General features: G+C 43.0%; 1 long non-coding RNA gene across 1 annotated transcript in view; it reads left to right on the top strand.

Moving 5' to 3' along the window:
* The window catches only part of LOC140196019 (uncharacterized), a 109,280-nt gene that overhangs the window by 31,516 nt on the left and 63,822 nt on the right, over positions 1-13,942 (top strand). The window contains exon 2 of the long non-coding RNA XR_011885595.1: positions 8,585-8,742. This is a non-coding gene — a long non-coding RNA (uncharacterized lncRNA). The remainder of the gene's footprint in view (positions 1-8,584; positions 8,743-13,942) is intronic.

Raw genomic sequence — 13,942 nt, 5'->3', positions numbered from 1 at the left:
ACTTCACCGCACCTTGTCCCCATTCCAACCTCACTCCTTTGGAACGCTCTGCTCTCCACTCCCTCCGTACTGATTCTAACCTTATTATTAAACCCGCCGATAAGAGGGGTGCTGTTGTAGTCTGGCGTACTGACCTCTACCTTGCCGAGGCACAGCGACAACTCGCGGATACCTCCTCTTATTTACCCCTCGATTGTGACCCCACTAAGGAGCACCAGGCCATTGTCTCCCACGCCATCACCGACTATCCGCTCGGGGATCTCCGATCCACTGCTACCAACCTTATAGTTCACACACCTCACACTATCTGTCTCTACCTCCTACCCAAGATCCACAAACCTGCCTGTCCTGGCCGACCTAGTGTCTCAGCTTGCTCCTGCCCCACCGAACTCATTTCTGCATACCTCGACACGGTTTTATCCCCCCTTGTTCAATCCCTTCCTACCTATGTTCATGACACTTCTCACGCTCTTAAACTTTTCGATGATTTTAAGTTCCCTGGCCCCCACCACTTTATTTTCACCATGGATGTCCAGTCCCTATATACTTCCATCCCCCATCAGGAAGGTCTCAAAGCTCTACGCTTCTTTTTGGATTCCAGACCTAATCAGTTCCCCTCTACCACCACTCTGCTCCGTCTAGCGGAATTAGTCCTTACTCTTAATAATTTCTCCTTTGGCTCCTCCCACTTCCTCCAAACTAAAGGTGTAGCTATGGGCACCCGTATGGGTCCTAGCTATGCCTGCCTTTTTGTTGGCTTTGTGGAACAATCCATGTTCCGTGCCTATTCTGGTATCTGTCCCCCACTTTTCCTTCGCTACGTCAATGACTGCATTGGTGCTGCTTCCTGCACGCATGCAGAGCTCGTTGACCTTATTAACTTTGCCTCCAACTTTCACCCTGCCCTCAAGTTTACCTGGTCCATTTCCGACACCTCCCTCCCCTTTCTAGATCTTCCTGTCTCTGTCTCTGGAGACAGCTTATCCACTGATGTCTACTATAAGCCTACTGACTCTCACAGCTATCTGGACTATTCCTCTTCTCACCCTGTCTCTTGCAAAAACGCCATCCCCTTCTCGCAATTCCTCCGTCTCCACCGGATCTGCTCTCAGGATGAGGCTTTTCATTCTAGGACGAGGGAGATGTCTTCCTTTTTTAAAGAAAGGGACTTCCCTTCCTCCACTATCAACTCTGCTCTTAAACGCATCTCCCCCATTTCACGTACATCTGCTCTCACTCCATCCTCCCGCCACCCCACTAGGAATAGGGTTCCCCTGGTCCTCACCTACCACCCCACCAGCCTCCGGGTCCAACATATTATTCTCCATAACTTCCGCCACCTCCAACGGGATCCCACCACTAGGCACATCTTTCCCTCCCCCCTTCTCTCTGCATTCCGCAGGGATCACTCCCTATGCGACTTCCTTGTCCATTCATCCCCCCCATCCCTCCCCACTGATCTCCCTCCTGGCACTTATCCGTGTAAGCGGAACAAGTGCTACACATGCCCTTACACTTCCTCCCTTACCACCATTCAGGGCCCCAAACAGCCCTTCCAGGTGAGGCAACACTTCACCTGTGAGTCGGCTGGGGAGATATACTGCGTCCGGTGCTCCCAATGTGGCCTTTTATATATTGGCGAGACCCGACGCAGACTGGGAGACCACTTTCCTGAACACCTACGCTCTGTCCGCCAGAGAAAGCAGGATCTCCCAATGGCCACACATTTTAATTCCACATCCCATTCCCATCCTGTCAGGTCTATCCACGGCCTCCTCTACTGTAAAGATGAAGCCACACTCAGGTTGGAGGAACAACACCTTATATTCTGTCTGGGTAGCCTCCAACCTGATGGCATGAACATCGACTTCTCTAACTTCCACTAACGCTCCACCTCCCCCTCGTACCCCATCTGTTACTTATTTTTATACACACATTCTTTCTCTCTCTCTCCTTTTTCTCCCTCTGTCCCTCTGAATATACCCCTTGCCCATCCTCTGGGTCCCCCCCCCCCTTGTCTTTCTTCCCGGACCTCCTGTCCCATGATCCCTTCATATCCCTTTTGCCTATCACCCGTCCAGCTCTTGGCTCCATCCCTCCCCCTCCTGTCTTCTATCATTTTGGATCTCCCCCTCCCCCTCCAACTTTCAAATCCCTTACTCACTCTTCCTTCAGTTAGTCCTGACGAAGGGTCTCGGCCTGAAACGTCGACTGTACCTCTTCCTAGAGATGCTGCCTGGCCTGCTGCGTTCACCAGCAACTTTGATGTGTGTTGATTGAACTTCCAGCATCTGCAGAATTCCTGTTGTTTGCTGAAACTGGAAAGAGTTTGAAGGAGGATCATGAATGTGAACCTAGGATTAAATGGCTTGCCTTATGAAGAACATTTGTTGGCTCTGGGCCTGTCCTCTCTAGGATTTAGAAGAATGAGTGGCGACCTCATTGAAACCTATCAAATGGTGAAAGGCCTTGATAGAGTGGATGTGAAGAGGATGCTTTTTATGGTGGGAGAGTCCACGACCAGAGGACACAGTCTCAGAATAGGAGACATAGTAGAGTCTGACTATGGTTGCTTGTAAAAAATTTAGTGGTAAGAATATTATGAGTTTTCATTACTCCTCACTTAGAGTGAGTGGTCCTTGCACAAAATGGCCTGGACCACTCACTTCAAGCAACATCACAGATACTGCAAATTATTGTCCAATGGCTGAAATAAACTTGACGCCTCTGAATCAACGACTCTGTTTGCACTGTCTGTTTACAGATGGGCCCATCTTTGCTGCTGCTGCAGAGTCCTAAGCCAACCCTGAGTGGCTTGTCATGGTCACGGTGACACTTCCAGAGATAGTTCAAATTTAGATTTATTTATCACATGCACATGTTTACATACCACAGTCAAGTGTGTTGTGTGTTGTCACATCAACACAGAACATGAAGAAAAACAGAACACAAGAAGCAACAAAAAATATCAGCAAATTAAGCCCCTTTTCTTCTCTCCCTCCCACCCACCTGCACATACGGACAGTGCTCTAACTCTAGGACAAGCCTCCTATCTCCATTCTCCAGTCTCCAGCCATCAGGCTGCAACTTCTGGACAGATGCAGTCTTCCAGCTTCAGGACAAGCCGCCAATCTCTGGCCATCGGGCTTTGCCTTCTGGACTTCCAATGGACCTTCAGGCATTGTTCTTCGGTATCAATCCCCAGCCTAGCTGATGATGGGACTTCGAAATTTGGGCACGCTGACTCACTGGCCCTTGTGCTTCCTCATTCCTCCTGTCTGCACTGGCATCCTATCCTGCGACCCACCGACCTGGGACAGCACAACAACCGCGATGTCCTTTGTCACCCATCCGTGTCACTGGCCTTAGAGCGCAGAGCGGAGACCTGGATCAAGATGTCCTTTGTCACTTTGAGCCTGTGGACTGAGGATGTCCCATCCATTTCACTGGATTTTGAATAGGGAGCATGGAGCAGAGTCCTGACCTCTAACTCCTCCACATCACTGACGGCATACTGCAGGAATCTATCAATTTGTGTATGATGAATTTCTGTTGTGTATGCACAGCCTTTGAAAGGAATTTGAACCACTTCTAAGTCCAAAAGACCATTAGACATAGAAGCAGAATTAGGCCATACAGCCAATTGAGTCTACACTACCATTTGATCATGGCAGTCATCCCACCCTGCAAAAACTCATTTCAGGGAGGTAGCACCATCAATTTGCGGGAGACTCCTGGAACTTCCAGGAGAGGTGGGATGTCTGCAATAGAGTAGCTCCTTAGCAGCTAGCCAGCTAGTTTAAATAATGTTAGCCATGCTAATGAATGAATGACACCTGTTAAACTCACCTCAACATGTCTTTTACATTTTAACTCACCATGGGCAATAGAAAAGTCATTGCTGCAAGCAGTGCAGCGAGCAACACTGTCATTATTTTGACCCCTATTAGGCAAGGGTACACTTTAGTGTAGTCTGGGGTGACGTACATTTTATATTTTCTTTTTTTGGAACACTCTGCCATGGCACGTGCGCTTTCTCTCTCTCGTGGTCGCTCTCTCTCTCTCTCTCTCTCTCTCTCTCGTGGTCGCTTTCTCACTCTCACACTCGCTCTCCCTCTCTCGTGGTCGATCTCTCGCTCTCTCTCATGCTCCCTCTCTCATGCTCTCTCTCTCTTGCTCTCACGCTCTCTCACTCGCTCGCTCTCAAAAAAATTGATTTCCGGAACATTGTATATAATTTGCGGACATCAAGGAGCCACTATTAATATGCGGAAGACTCCCGGAACTTCCGGGAGAGGTGGGATATCTGTCATGGCTGATTTATTTTATCCTCTCCCTGTAACCATTGATGCCCTTTCTGATGAGGAAGCCTCCGCTTTAAATATACAATAATGAAACTTTTGTTTTGGTAACCTATTACAAAAGCAAAGTTTATCTTAAAATAATGAAAACTAACAAATTCAATGTGCTGCTAGTTCCATTGAGACAGTTGTGGTTTGCACCTCAGGGTTCCAAATCATGTTAGAAAAATCATAATTAATACTGGCATTTGGAATCTTAAGAGCAAATAACTCAGCGAGTGACCATACCCCTGATACAAGGGTTTGATATGTGACCTTAGAAGATATGAGTATGGCAAAGATTCAGTTGTTCAACGCAGATGAGCTGTAAATTTATAGTAATTTTTATGTCTTTCTCAGTACTGCTGCCCCAAAACAGCAAATTTCACAACATATGTCAATGCTGTTCACCCTACTTCTGATTCTAAATCTGGTACTGATTATCAGGAAGCATTGTATGACATGGAAATAGATTCTTTATCTTTCATCTGGCTCGCTCTGCTATTGGAAGACTCTGTAAAACATACATTCTTCTTCTGCACTTCTTAATGCTGACAGTGCTGGAAATGGCATTCTCCCCTGACTGTCCCCTATTGATAGACGTAACGTACTGCCAGATGTGATACACTGCCATCCTCCACAGGAAATGCTCCACTGTGCTAAACAGGATAATGTTCCCACAGGGGCAGAAATGTCAGATTTCCATCTGATAAGGTCAGTCTCACTTGACTAGGTTTTGAGCATATTTCCAGCATCCATGGTTACATTTTGAATGAATTAGTAAGCCCGTGTATTTATGGAAGTTTAAAATAGTGTAAACATTCTGATTGAAACATCAATGATACAACTAAATAAAATTTTAGATCAGCAGCAAGGTACTCTCTCACCGTTCAGTTTTTGCAGACTTGGTCAATTCTGGAGATAGAACAAAGAAGGAAACAAATTCTGCCTGTTGTGCCTGAGCATGGTGCTGTTCATTACCATCACTTTTTCAACAGTTTGTAATCCCTGCTAATAGCATGACCTTCACAGCAGAATGTTGAACACAGAAGTTATTCATAAGTGTATATTTTGGGGGACTGACTAATTTAAGCATTTAACATTTGCATTACTAAAGAATGTTAATTGTATACTTCTTGGAATTTTTGGATTTGCAGATCTACTTTTCAGTTCTATATTTAGCAGTTTATGATTGAGCATTCTACCTATGCCACAAATGTTTTTTTTGGGCAAGGGCAATGAAGTTTATTTTTCATGCATTATGAAGTGTTTTTTATGGCACATTATTGTGAGTGGGAGTTGGAAAGTTTACTAGAGGCATGCAAAGATGCTTAATGATGTCAATGAGAGAGGGCACAATGATGAATTAAGCCAGAGTAATTGCGATGTTGGTGGCAAATGGATCTGTGCTGAACAAACATCAAATGAATCGAAGCGTGACTGGAAAGCTGCTTGTGGCATTGAATCTGGGGATTTGCAGCATTTTGGGATGAAGAGTGGTGGCAAGTTACTGCCAAAATTTTCCTGTTGTTTTTAATGTTCCCTTAAAGGTTAGGATCCCAAAATTACATACAGGTTTTAGCTGTAGTCTCACCAGTGATCTGTGTAAGGTTACAATAATTTGTTTGGACTCGGTCAAATTTTGTCAAGTCATGCTACATGATTAGTTAATAACATCCACATTGAGAGAAAAATTTCAACAATTTATCAACTCGTACAAGCAAAATCTAATGAACATTCTGTTCTTGTGTTCCCAGTTATGGTTACTGTTCAAATGGGTATTCCCTTGTGCTTATAGTGATTGGTATCTCTTTGGATACAATGTCATAAAGGGCATTGTATAAGACCACTGCTTATCAGGTTTCTTCAGAGATATTGTTGACTCTTCCTGAGTCAGTGTGTCCTGAATCATTTATTAGTTTATGATGGCCACATTATGATTATGATGATTAGATATATCTACATAAAATGAATTAGGGATCTCTCAATTATTTAGTGAAAACATTTGGCCATTGAAGAATTTACAGCTGTCTACATCCATCATGACAAAGCTATTTGCAGAGACTTCTGGATTTGCATTAACTAAAATTACGCTGAGAATTATATCAGTGTCTGCACTGTTTATGATTTATAATGAAATTCTTGATAATCTGATAATCATACATCAGAATTTATAAAAATCATTGTAACTGTTAGTGGAAAATAACATTAGTTAGTTCTCCCCTACTTGACAATGCTATGAAAATTAGCATTTGTCAGTGTCACACAAACATTTAGAAATTCGTCCTTGACTGCTTGAGTTAACTGCGGAGTATTTGGTGGCTGCATGTTGAACTCTGCATCTAAAGATCAGTTCTATTTGCATGCAAACATATGAAATAAGAGCAACAGGATACGTATTTTCCTCATCAAGTCTGCTTCGCCATTGAATAACATCATGACTGACCTGATAGTAATATCTGCATCCCATCTCCTCTGTCTAAGGCAGCCAACCATTTATCCCTTTGCTTATCTAGTATCTACCTATATGTATCTTAAAAATATTCAACGGTTCTACTTCCACTACCATTTGAAGAAGAGTTATGAGAACTTATTCCTCTAAGCTGAAGAAAGTCATTCATCTCTATCTTAAATGTCTGACCCCTTAGTTTTAAACTACGACTCCCTAGTTTTATATTCTCTTTCAAAAGGAAGAGAATCTCCAAGCCTAGCCAGTTAGGATCCCTCAGAACCTTCGATGTTTTAATCAAGTCCTATCTTCTAAATTCCATGAATATAAACCACGCCAGCCCAATTTATCCTCTTAAGGCAACCCACTTATTCCAAGTGTTAACTTGTGAACCTTCTCTGAACTGTTTCAAATACATTAACATTCATTTTTTAAAGATAATGAGACCAATTCTACATCTAGTGGTCCAGATGGTATAACTAAAGTATCACTTCCCTACTTCTGCATTGAATCTGCCTAGCTATAAGCAATAACGTTCCCAATTACACACTGTAACTGAATGCTAGACCTTTTGTGAATCATGTACCTGGATGCCCAGACCAGTCCAAATCTCAGAGCTCACCATCTCTTACCATTGAGATAACATGCTTCTTTTTCTTTTTCCCTTTTCCTTGCCACAATGGGCAACTTCATATTTCCCCACATTATGCTCCATTTGCCAGATCTTTGCCCACACACTTAACATATTTACGTACATCATTTGTAGTCTCTTTAGGTCCTCTTCGCAACATAATTTCCTACATTCCATGGACTTTGGGGGCTCTCAATTTTCGTCATGAAATTTGTGCACAGCTCTGTTATAGTAACATTATGCAAGCAAATGAAAACAATTTTCTCAGAAAATGTAATTCAAAAGGCCCTTGTCAAAGCCAGTCAATTCCGCTTCAATTAAAAGAAGTATTCAAATAAATAGAAAATATGTTGCCGGTCCCATATTGGAATAATGTATGTAAAACAAATAGGATAAATATTTGTACTGGAATACAGTGAGGGCTTTACTCATTTTTGGGTACAAAGTTTGTGGCAATATTTTCAAAAAGGCATACACACTCATTACAGTCCGGAATTACTTGCTGATCGTTTAGGTTTGGGTTACTCCATAGGCATCCAGAGAGTGTGCCACAACTATTTGAATTACCAGTTAAATATTATACACTTCAGCGGCTCAGCTAGTACAGTCGCTTCCACCAGCACCAGGCATCCGAGTTCAATCCTGACCTCGGGAGCTGTCGGTGTGGAGCTTGCTTGTTGCCCCAGTGATTGTGTATGTTTCCTCCAGGTACACCAGATTTCTCCCTCATTCCCAAGACATGCTGGTTGGTAGGTTAATGAATGAGTATAAATTGCCTCTACTGGGAAGGGTTCATAAGAGTGTAGAGAGAATCAGAAATTGGGATTAGTATGGGATTACTGCATGTGGATGGTTAATGGTTGATGTGAACTCAGTGGGTCAAAGGACCTACTTCCTTATTGTATCTCTAATTCTAAATGGAGTGACACTAACACAAGGAGTGACTCTTCAGCACTGCTACGTACAACTAGAAGGGTAGGCCATTCGGCCTGCTCAACAATACTTTTTGTAGTCCTCATTTACAAAATTCACTTCAGTTGCTGACTTGTCATTTGAGCCTGCTCATTAACAAATTGTGAGATTTATGATGCGAAACTTGATTCTAACATCCGAGAGTAAGTTTTCTTGTGTGTGCTTCTCTGTTTTTGGCTGCTTGCTCAACAGTTTTATTGCGCCCTGGGTGGTCTGGTGAGGCTGCTTTTGATGTTGGAACACCACAAATTACAGAAAGGATGAGGGAAGAGTAGAAAAATCTGACAAGAGATGGAACAAGAGGACCTTTTGCACCACACAGGAGGTCTACCAGAGCAAGACTTCAACAGGTACTTCTCCTAAATGAGATTCAGTAAGGAGCAATCTGTCTGATGTTGCTGGTTCATCAGCGAGGCTCTCTCCGAGCTTTGACAACTGCTGCAGCCACAATGGAGCCATAAACCAGGGCTTGGTTAGTATGGCTTGTAGCTGTTGAGGTTACACGAGATAAGTTGCATAATGGAAAGCTTGTGGCATCAGTGGTGGCTCTCACTTTGAGGTCCACAGCAGTATCAGGGAAATCACTGTAACTCTCCTTGGCAGAAGGAGTCCTGTCTCCCTTTGGAAAGAGGGATACAGGAGTCATGATCTTCTGTGAAGAAAGCAGTAGCCTCTACACATATTGCAGGCTTCTCCAGTGTTCAGTTCGCCTCCTCCTTACCAAACTGGTATACTTCTGAACAGAAGCAATCTCACACATTCAACACCCATCTTGTTTACAACCATAGATAGTGAACCATACAGCTCTGTGCCCCTTTGCGGCTGTTAGAGTTCATTTATCCTACTGCTTTGAAATGTCAGGTTACAGACTAGTTAGTGCATGAAAAGACGTATCCCATTTGGACTTGGCTCACAATTTCTTTCAGGATCCCGGGCACAATTGCCCTTCAGTGAGAGCTGTGCTGTGACCATGAAGGTTATGGAGCTGTGAAGTGGCCTGCCGTTTCACTCACAGGCCCCACCTACCCACTCTTTGTCTACAGGTGCAGGGTTCAATGAGCTGATCCTCCACACTCTCTGAATATTAAAATAGTCAAAGTAAATAAATAATTAAACACCAGGAAGAAATGTGTTCAACTTCCTGAATTATGGGAAGAGTGAATAATTTGAAGATAAAATTCCGAGCATTTAGATTTTCAACCTGAATGGCCTAGATTGCTGTCTTTTAGGTCTGATGGTCAAATGCTGTGAACTGACAACTGGAAGATCCTTTATTTTATCCGTTCTTTCCCTTATTCACTTATTTCATATAACTTCATACAATGTCTGCTGTCCCAGGGGAAAGATTAGCTCATTAAGACTGTATGGCTTCAGGTTTCTTATGTTATAAAGGGCAGCTTCTTGTGCCACTGCCATCCCACAATAATCTCCAACTGTTGTGGTTGAAAGGTTTACCTAGTCTGGAGTGTAGAAGAAAAAGACCTTTACTCAGTGTGAGCAAACAGCCAAAGGAAATCCAGTGGAAGAATTTCCTGAAAATCAAAATACATCAAATGTTATACCTTTTGGGTCAAAGAATCAATAACTTACTTCAATATTTTGGCTGTAAACACATGGTTCCATCAGATTATACATTTACAAATAAGAGCCTATTGTAAGTGACAAACCAGCTTTAATTATCCAAAGATCTTTGTTGAAACAATTTTGTTCACATTAATGTTCTCAAAGGTTCAGAAGATAAATCCCAGAAGCCAAAGTATCTTTTTTTTCCAGCCTTATTGCGTGAGGTGGCTGTCTGGAGACACAAATACCCCAGAACTCTAACTACCCCTAATATCACCCTGGAGTTGAAGACACAGGATCCCTTTGTCTATGTCACTGTAGTGTAAAGTATCATTGCATTTCTGAATACTAGATACCTGGTTCTGTGACTAAACCTTCACCCATTGTTCCTCAACATTGATAGATGCCTTCCATTCTTCTTACTCTAGTCCTGGCTGGATTTTCAATATGGTCCAACTAACCCAGTCCCATTGTCTGTATACTTTGGCAAATGCTTTGTCCTAATATTTAAAATGTTATTATACATGTGAATCTGAAAAGGGTGCAAGAAAGATTTATAATAAGAAGAAAGTATAAAATAAACATAAATTATCCATAAAATGCACAAGAATTATACAGAAAAGAACAGCAATGTAAACCAAAGAATAAACTGCGCTCATTGTAGTACAAAGTGGTCAAAGTGTTCATTGTGTTACTACACTGATTGAGGATAAGCAGGTTGACTCAAGAACTGATGGCTGAATGGAAGCAGATGTTCTTCAGCCAGGTGGTTTGTGTCTTCATGCATCTGTATCGCTTGTCCGATAGAAACTGCAAGAAGTTGGTATGGCTCAGATTAGATGGTAGTGCTCTTTAATAAGAGATGCTGCCTTTATGAGGCAGCACTTCACGTAGATGCTTTCGACGTTGGTGACGGATGTACCCGTGATGTACCAGGCTGAGTTCACGACTCTGCACCTTCTTACATTTTTATGCATTTGAATTGCTGAACCAGACCGTGATGTACCAGTCCAGAATATCCTGAAAAAGGGAGGGTGAGCAGCCGGAAGTTGTGGTACATATTGGTACCAGTGACGTGGGTGGAAAAAGGGAGGAGGTCCTGAAAAAAGAATACAGAGAGTTAGGAAGGAAGCTGAGAAGCAGGACCTCAAGGGTAGTGATCTCAGGATTGCTGCCTGTGCCACACGACATTGAAGATAGGAATAGAATGAGGTGTCAGATAAATGTGTGGCTGAAGATTTGGAGCAGGGAGCAGAGATTGAGATTTATGGATAATTGGGACCTCTTCTGGGGCAGGTGGGACCTGTACAAAAGGGATGGGTTGTACTTGAATCCAAGGGGGACCAATGTTCTTGCAGGCAGATTTACGAGAGCTGTTGGGAGTGGTTTAAACTAATATGGCAGTGGGATGGGAACCAGTACGATAGAGAGGAGGATGAGCCAGCAGATTCACGAGCAGATGATGTAATATGCAATATGAATGTAAGGTAGGAGAAGCCAATGATTGGTACAACTGCAGACAGAGCAAAGAGTTAAGTTGTACCACAGAGGCAAAATTCATAAGGGTGAAGAATGCAGGACTGAAGGTGCTGTATTTAAATGCACGTAGCATTCAGAATAAGGTGGACAAACTCATGGCAAAATTAGAGATTGGTTGGTGTGACGTTGTGAAAGAAGGTCATAGTTGGGAGTTTAACATCAAAGCATATACTTTGTATCGAAAGGACAGGCAGGAAGGCACAGGGGGTGGTGTGGCTCTGTTGGTAAAAGATGGAATTACAACTTTAGAAAGAGGCGACATAGGGTCAGAGAATGTCAAATCTTTGTGGGTAGAGTCAAGAAACTGCAAGGGTAAAAAAACCATAGTGGGAATCATATATCGGCCTCCAAATAGTAGCCAAGATGTGGGGTTGAAATTGCAAAGGGAGCTGGAAAAGGCATGCAATAAGGATAATGTCACAATTGTAATGGGGATTTCAATATGCAAGGGGATTGGGAAGATCAATTTGGTGTCAGATCGCAAGAGAGCAAATTTGTTGAATGCCTATGAGATAGCTTTTTAGAGCAGCTTGTCCTTGAGCCTACGAGGGGAAAAGGCTATCTTAGATTGGGTGTTGTGTAATAGCCCAGATTTTATAAGTCACCTTAATGTAAAGGAACCCTTGGGAGGCAGTGATCATAATATGATTGAATTCATACTGCAATTTGAGAGGAAGGAGTATAAGTCAAAGGTATCAGTATCGCAATGGAATAACGGGAATTACAGAGGCATAAGAGAGGAGCTTGCCCAGGAGGATTGGAGGAGGATACTGGCGGGGGCGACAGCAAAACAGAGGTGACTAAAGTTTTTGGGAATAGTTAACAAGGCGCAGGATAGATATGTCTTACAGAAGAAGTTCTCAAATGGCAGGGCTAGGCAACAGTGGCTGACAAGGGAAGTTAAGGACTGCATGAAAGCCAAGGGAAGGGTACATGGGTAGCAAAAGTGAGTGGGAAGTTGGATGATTAGGAGGCTTTTAAAATCCAACAAAAGGCAACTAAAAAAGCTGTGAAGGAAAAGATGAAATATGAGGCAAACTAGCCAATAATATACAGCAGGTTACTAAAAGTTTTTTTTTTCAGTAATATAAAGAATAAAAGGAAGGGGAGAGTTGATATTGGACCACTGGAAAGTGATGCTGGTGAAGTAGTAATGGGGGAGCAAAGAAATGGCAGATGGACTTAATAAGTACTTTGCATCAATCGTTACTAGGGAAGACACTAGTTGTATGCCAGAGGTCCATGAGTGTCAGGGAACAGCAGTGAGTGCCATTGCTGTTACAAAGGAAAAAGTGCTAGGCAAACTGAAAGGTCTTAAGGTGAATAAGTCACCTGGACCAGAGGGACTACATCCCAGAGTCCTGAGAGAGGTTGCTGAGGGCAGCACACCTTTTCTTCAAGAAGTGGCTCAAAACTGCTCACAAGGCTTCAAGTGCAGTCTGAGCAATGCTTTATAAAACATCAGAATTACATTCTTGCTCTTATATTCTAGTCCTTTTGAAATGAATGGTAACATTGCATTTGCCTTCCTTACCAATGAGTCAACCTGCATGTTAATCTTCAGGGAATCTTGCATAAGGACGCCCAAGTCCCTTTGCACATCTGATTTTTGAAGTCTCTCCCCATTTAGAAAATAGTCTACACCTTTATTTTTTTCTACCGAAGTGCATGACCACACACTTCACTACACTGTATGACATTTCCCACTTCTTTGCCCATTCCCCCAATCTGTCCAAATCCTTCTGCAGACACCCTGCTTCCTCAACACTACCCACCATTCCAAAGATACTATCTTTGTATCATTTGCACATTTTGCCACAAAACCATCAATTCCGTTATCCAAATCATTGAAACATAACTGGAAAAGGAGTGATCTGAACACCGATCCCTGTGGAACACCGCTAGCCACCGGCAGCCAACCAGAATTGGCCCCCTTTATTCCTACTCGTTGCCCTCTGCCAGTCAGCCAATCTTCTATCCATGTTAGTATCTTTCCTGTAATACCATGGACTCTCACCTTGTTAAGCAGACTCATGTGCAGCACCTTGTCAAAGGCCTGCTGAAAATCCAAGTAAGCAACATCCACTGACTCTCCTTTGTCTATCCAGTCTGTTATTTCTTCAAAGAATTCCAACAGATTTTTCAGGCAGGATTTCCCATTAGGAAACCATGCTGACTTTCACTTGCTTTATCATGCACCTCCAAGTACCCCGAAATATCATCCTTAATAATGTATTTACTTAGCAATACAACGTGGAGTAGACCCTTCTATTCCTTCGAGTCACTCTGCCCCAGCTACCTAACAACACTGATTAACCCTAACCTAATCACAGAACAAATTTACAGTGACCAATTAACCAACCTGGTACATCTTTGGACTGTGGAAGAAGTCCGGAGCACCCACGGAAAGCCCACGCATTCCATGGGGAGGACGTACAGAGACCCCTT

This window comes from Mobula birostris, chromosome 4 (assembly GCF_030028105.1).
Source record: "Mobula birostris isolate sMobBir1 chromosome 4, sMobBir1.hap1, whole genome shotgun sequence".
Lineage (NCBI taxonomy): Eukaryota > Metazoa > Chordata > Chondrichthyes > Myliobatiformes > Myliobatidae > Mobula > Mobula birostris.
Note: the sequence above shows the minus strand (reverse complement) of the source record. Positions and strands in the feature narration are given on the sequence as shown.